Raw genomic sequence first — 6,640 nt, forward strand, 5'->3', positions numbered from 1 at the left:
TGTCACACTTTATTAAAATCTTCTGTTTACTCGTCTACCTTTCCCTTTGGCTCTTTGAGGGCATGGAGAGCGCCTTGGTCACTGCGGGGGCCGCAGGAGGCGCCCTGGTGCTTGCGGACAGGAGCTGGGACAGAGCCGCGGGAAGGCCTGCGGCTCAGGCACGGCCCCAAGAGCTTCCCCTTGGAAGGGCCAGCAGCGCCTGTCCCAAACGCAGAGCCTGAGGCAAGGATTCGGCATGGGAAGGGTGGCCGCAGAATCAGCAGCCCCTGCGTGGAGTGAGTCTGGCCAATGCTGGGGCACGCGCCGGGTGGTCAGCCGCCTGTGAAGCCGGCCCGGGGCAGCATTCGGGGAGCCGATTCAAGGAAGCAGGAGCCGCCATGCAGCGGGGGCCCGAGCAGCATGCTAACGGGCTCCGCGCTTGCTTCCTGCCTGAGTCTGGAATCAGGAGCCCCGGTTCCTTTAGTCGGAGAATGGCAATGGGGACCAGGCCTGGGCACCCGGTGACACCACTATTCCCTGCCAGCGGGGGCGCTTTTCGGGGCCCCTCTCCAGGAACGGCTTACAGAGCCTACCAGAGGTGGTGATGTCTCAGAACCCAGCGTCACACTGGGTCCAGTCCCTTCATCGGCTCCGGGACCATCTCCACCGGACACGCACCCCTCGCTGGGGCCTTGGTCTAGAGGGCGAGGCCTCCTGCGCCCAGGGCCAGGGCGGAGCACCCGCACCTCCCTGGGGTCTGGCTTCGAGCGTGGTCTCCAGGAAGAAGGTGCTAGGGTTTCTGGGATAATCCTGGTGTGGGGTGACCTGTCCCTCAGTCCTCAAGCCTGGGGTGTCCAGGCGCCTGAGGCCCCTGTCTTGGTTGGCTCCGGCGGCCCTAACAGCACCACGGATGGCAGCTGAACCCATGGACTGTACCATCTCCCGCCCGGAGGCCGGAGTCCGAGATACGGTGCCACAGGGCTGCTCCCTCCCCAGGCCTCTCGGGGACCTCTGCCGATGCTCCAGCGTAGCACCAGGACCCCGCCGGAAGCGGCTGGCGGGCACTTGGGGTGTCCTGGGCTGTGGGCTGTCCTCATGTGGACCTGGCGCTGGGCCGGGCTTGGACAGCTGTCTTGCTGGGCCTGTGCTGCTGGCCAGGTTCTCAGAGGGTCTCTGGGCTCCCTGGCCACCCTAGGGTGGTGGGGCCCCTCCTCCACGTCCCAGTGAGCCACGGCTGGAGGGCCGGCCCCCTGAGGCCCCGCAGCTGGGGAGCCAAAAGGGCTAGGAATCTCCACACCCTGGCCCCACGGCGACTGCCTGGGGTGAAGTAGCCTCAGGTGCTGAGTGCCCCAAAGGCTGTGTGGGGTGTCTGTGCTTGGGAGGGTGACAGAGGGGGTACAGCCTGCTCTTGGGAGGGCCTGTGGGGTGTCCATGTGCTGTCAGGATGGCCACGTGATTGTTTGCAGAATTAATGCCCACCCTGATTAAAAGTCACCCAGGGCTTCAAGACAGCGTCCACCTGAGCCTGGCCTTCTGCACACAGGGCTGGCCGGGGGTATGTCACCCCTTCGCGGGAGCTTCCGGCCTTGGGGAGCAGCAGCCAGAGATGGGGGGAGCTGGGGCCTCGTCCGGCCGCCTGCACACCACCCCCGCCTCTGCTGTCTGACCAGGCAGCTCCCCACTGGTCCCCCGGGCACCCTGAGGCTGGGTGTTTACACAGAGGGTCACCCACAGGGTCATGAGGGAGGTCACACATACGACCCTCAGGTGGCTGTGGGCCACGCTGAGATTGGGGCCTGGGCTGCCGTGAGGTCATGGTCAGGGAGGGCCTGTCCCCACTGAGGACTTGGTCGCGGGGACCCCACACAGAGCGATTCCTCCCCTGCCACCATCAGCATGGCCGGGCTGGGTCCCTCCCCTCCCTGGGTGGCACAGGCCTCGGCCTGTCGCTCTCCACACCTGGTTAACAAGTGGGCGCCAGGGGACCCGGCCGCTCTGTCTTCCTGCCCTGTGAGGGCAGCGTCTGGCCCAGGGTCAGGTCCAGGCCATGTCCCGCCTGGCAGAACGTGTCCCCAACTTCTTGGAGGCCAACCAGCAGGAGGTGAGGTGTTTGGGGGGCCACCAAAGGTTCAGGGCCTGCCTGGTGTGGGCTTGGGGACCGTCTACCATCGGCCCTCAGGGGCTTGGCCCCCGAGCATGGACTTGGCAGTGACCAACCTGCGTGTGAAGACGTGGGCAGCAGGGCCAGTCCGGCCGGGGTCCAGGCCCCGGGTCCGGGTGAGCCACTTGGCCCCGTAGGGCTCTTTGAGGGCCCCAGCCACAGTTCCTCTGTCTGCCCCTCCCTGCACCTCATCCTCACGCCCCTACAAGGAAACTGAGGCACGGAGCAGTCTGGGCCCAAGCCCCCGCCCCCAGCCTCGGGCCCGTCTGTCACCTCAGAGGTTCTGGGCCCACTGGGGGCTGCTCGGGGGCCGGGGCCCTGACTGCCACCGTGGCCTTCGGTCCCCTCCTTAGAGTCCGGGCAGCCCTCTGCCAGGCTCCATTCTCCTGGGGGTGCCGCCCCTTGTCCCATCCCTGCCAACTCCGGCGGCCAGGGTCCCCCAGGCTCCCGCTGGTGGGGGGATTGCCAAGTGCCTGGCGCCAGCTCCCTGGGCACAGCACTGGGCGGGCGAGGACAGGGCACGCAGCCACCTCCCAGGCTCCGGCCGTCCCTTCGGAGTGGGGAGGCTGAGGCCATCTCCCGAGCCACAGCACAGCCCCCGGGCTGCTGGACATGGACGCCGGCCCCTCCACCAACCGCACCATCTACACCTTCGCGGGGCAGCCAGATGATGCGGCAGAGGGCGCCCTGAGTGCCGCCCGGGCTGCCTCCCCACTCCCCGACACGCGTGGACACAGAGGTGAGGGGCCACCCTGCCGCACGGGGTCCCCAGAGTCTCCGAACGGCCTCAGACGCAGCCCACGGAGTCCGCTGTGCCGGGCGGAGCTGCATGGGGCCCCCGCCCAGTTTCAGGGAGACTGGCAGGGAGCCCCACGCACTCTGAGCGGCCTGGGGTGAGGACAAGGTGAAGACAGGGACCAGCTGGAACCAGCCTGTCGACAGCCCACAAAGCCAAACACGGCAGGTGGGGGGCAGGGTCAAAGGTCTCGGCTCTAGCAGGGGAAGGCCAGGCCCGCAGGCGGGGGACTCACCAGTGACCCAGGGCCAGCAGAGGGCTCATCCCAAAGCGGGGAGCCGCCTAGGGGGAGGGGAGGGGTGTGTTCGGGGTGGGGCGGGCTCCCTCACCTGGAGGCGGGCTCCTGGCCTACAGCAGGATGGGCAGGGACCCAGCTTAGTGAGGACAGATGGAGGACGGAGGAAGGACAAGGACACACCGTCATGCAGTGTGGACGGAGGAAGGACCCGGTGACGCAGTGTGGACTGGCAGCCCGGGCGGAGGTGCCCGGCGGAGGTGCCCGGCGCCCGCGCAGGCCGAGTCGGCCTTCCAGCTGGCCAGGGCTCACTGAGAGCACAGCTCCGCGCCCTTGGGAGTCGCCTCTGTGGCTCTCAGGAGAGGAGGGGTTGACACCCTTGACCTAAAACTCAAAGACCTTTCACAGCGGGAGGCGACGAGCGTTTGCCTGGGAGACCCTGGCTCAGGCCGCCCCCGGACAGTGTCCTGATGAGGAGACAAAGGCGGAGGTGCTTAGGGGAAGGGGAAGGGGACGGTGACAGCCCCAGGAAGGCAGTCCCATGGCGCGGAAGGCGTAGCCCAGCGACACTAATTCTAAACCGTGACTTTAACGATCAGCCCTGCAGCCCCGCGCTGCGCTGCCCTCCTGTCATCCTGGCAAGTGGTTCTCTGGGGCGAGGCCGCCCGAGGCCCCGCCCCACGCCGAGGCCCCGCCCCACACCCACGCCGAGGCCCCACCCCACGGTCACCTCGCCCTGAAGGCTTGAGGAGGAAGTCACGCCAGCCCCTCCCTGTCTGTCATCTTTCCCTGTCGCCTTTTCACACGCGGTCTGGTCGAGGAGTGGAGGGAGGTGACGGGGTGACACGGCCGCAGAGCCCCTGCCCAGGCTTCCTGGACCCAGGCTGCTCTACAGGCTCTGCTCGGCGGCCCAGGGAGGCGTGAGCTGGTGCCCCCACCGCACCCTCTTGGGATCCACGCTGGTCCGAGGCTGCCATGAGCCGGTTACTTCCCCTCCCTGCGACAGAGGCTGGCCCAGTGTTGGCCTCCCTTCCGTCTGTCACTCACTGGCCTTGGGATCAGGTAGCTGTCACTGCTGATAATAATGTCCCCTGCCGAGGCTCGAGGAGGCCCAGGGACACCGACACTTCCCTGCTGGCCGCTGGGCTCTGCGGGGCAGGGAGGGGCTGTAGCTTTCTGGCCCTTGAGGCTAGGGGACCTCTGAGAGGCAGGTGGTTGCCAGAACTAGGACTCACTATGGCTGAGCAGCTGGGCTTGGCCACTTCCCTGCCCCTCGTCCATGGCTCAGGACATGGTGACTTCTTAGCTGAGAGGAAAGGAGGCTGGACGGGAGATAAGCCCCCAGGGAAGGGAGGACAGGGGCCAGCAGGGCTGGCTGTTTCTTAGGACGCACCCCTGGACTGGCAGCTGGTGATTCCCCACGCCCCCTCTGGAGCCCTGCCAGGTGATGCGGGTGCTGAGCTCGGACACGGCCCTGGTGCCCCGAGGATAATCACCCCCTCAGCTCTGCCCACCTTCCTCCTCTCTGGACTTTCCATCCTGGCTCGGGACTGCAGACCCAGGAGCAGAGAGCCCACTGAAGCGGGTCTGGGCCCCAGAATCCAGGTGACCTGGGGATTTGGGACATGGGGCTCAGACCGCAGCTCTGAGAGGGAGGTGGCCTCCTGGGGCAGGTGGGGTCCCCAGTGGAGAACTCTGGATAGCACTGTGTCTAGCACACCGGGGGCCTGTAGCCTCAAGGGGCCCCACCCGCCCACTCGTGGGTGGAATGACTCCCTTCCAAAGGGACAGGCTTCTCACCTCCCGAGGGTCAGAGGCTGAGCACACAGGGGCCTGCACCACAGAGAGGACATCCACTCCCCTGCAGAGGGGACCCCAGGTAGGGTCCAGAGACAGAACCCCAGAGAGATGGTGGGAGGGACCTCTCCTCCTGTCACTCCCGACCCCTGGAGGTTCGCAGGCACCCCTGCTATGCTCCGTGGCTGCCGGGCGGTCGCAGGGCCTCTCCTGTTTCTCGTGCTGGACGTTGTATGGTTCTTGGGACGAAGGAAGAGGGGGGCAGAGAAGGAGAAAATGCTTGGTCTGAAGCCCCGCCTCCAGCTGCAGGCTGTGTAGACAGAGGCACGAGAGGTGGCAGTACCTCAGAATAAGTTAGTCATCCCTGTGAGGTGACAGACAAGGTGCCAGGTTATTCTGGACTGAATTGTGTCGCCCCCAATTCACGCATTGAAGTCCTAGCTCCCAGCACCTCAGCATCTGGCCTGACTTGGAAGCAGAGTCATTGCAGTTAGGTTGAGAGGAGGTGACGGTGACACCGGGTAGGATGCACCCTCAACTACAATGGCTGCAGTCCTTGTAGAAAGGGGGGACGTGGGCACAGACACGCACAGGGACCGGCCACGTGGGAAAGGGCGATGCCGACAGGTCAAGGGGCTGCCCGAGCGGGAGGGAGCCGGGAGCGGACCGTCCGGGCCCTCGACGGAGCCTCTAGACGCGATGCCGTCAGCGTCTGCTGCTGGGGCCGCCGGCCTGTGGCCCTCATTAGGGCCACACAGACACTGTGAGCGGCGCAAGCAGAGCGCCTGCCCGTGGGGGCGAGGTTTCACGGGGCGCTTCCCAGAGGGTCAGCCTAAAGACCTGGGAGTCTGAGCTCGAAGTCGCTGAGGTTGCCAGAAAAGAAGAAAAGAATCGATTTAGATATCCACAAAATATCTTCAGGCAGAGACACTCTCAAAGCACTTGGGCCCTGGTTTGGGGCTAGAGACAGATGTCATTGACCAAGTAGTATTGTTTTCAGCCCAAAGCTGATTAGACAGGTGTGGCGCCCATGGCCGAGGCTGTGAAGATGACTAAAGGAAACCTCCTAGAAACCTCCTAAAAATCTGGCGGGGGAGCCCGCACTCAGACCAGCCTCGCAGCCTCCAGCAGGAAGAAGCTACCTTGCCCTCCCCAACAGGAAGCCTACTTCGCCACCCAGGCAGGAGGAAGGAAGGTTTTCTCCTGGCCCAGCAACAGCCCAGCCAATGAGAGACCACCACACTCAGCCAATGAGAAGCCACCACCACCCTGCTCGCTTGGTCTCCGCCAATGAATTTCTGCTGGTAACCGCCCCTCCCAACCCCCTCGGTTTTCTCTATAGAACTTTTCTCCCCGTCGTCTCTGGACTGGCCTATGTATGGTTCCTTAGACTTTGTGTGTCTCGAATTGCAATTCCTCTGTTATTCCCTAATAAACCCATTTTTGCTGATAAAATAACTATTTGTTTAAGGTTGGCAAAGCTGCCCAGTCTATGCACTTGGTGACAGGTGGGCAGCCAGTGCTGGCGGCAGCACCTGTTCCTAGGGGAGGAGGTCAGGCCAGGTGCCATCTCTGTGCATAGAGCAAGTGGGGGGGAGGGGTTGGGCGCGACAAATCCCGGTGGGCATGAGAACGCTATGACAGTTCACCTGGCCTCTGAAGGGTCCCTGTC

The sequence above is a fragment of the Pteropus vampyrus genome, unplaced genomic scaffold, assembly GCF_000151845.1.
Source record: "Pteropus vampyrus isolate Shadow unplaced genomic scaffold, Pvam_2.0 Scaffold632, whole genome shotgun sequence".
In the NCBI taxonomy this organism is placed as follows: Eukaryota; Metazoa; Chordata; class Mammalia; order Chiroptera; family Pteropodidae; genus Pteropus; species Pteropus vampyrus.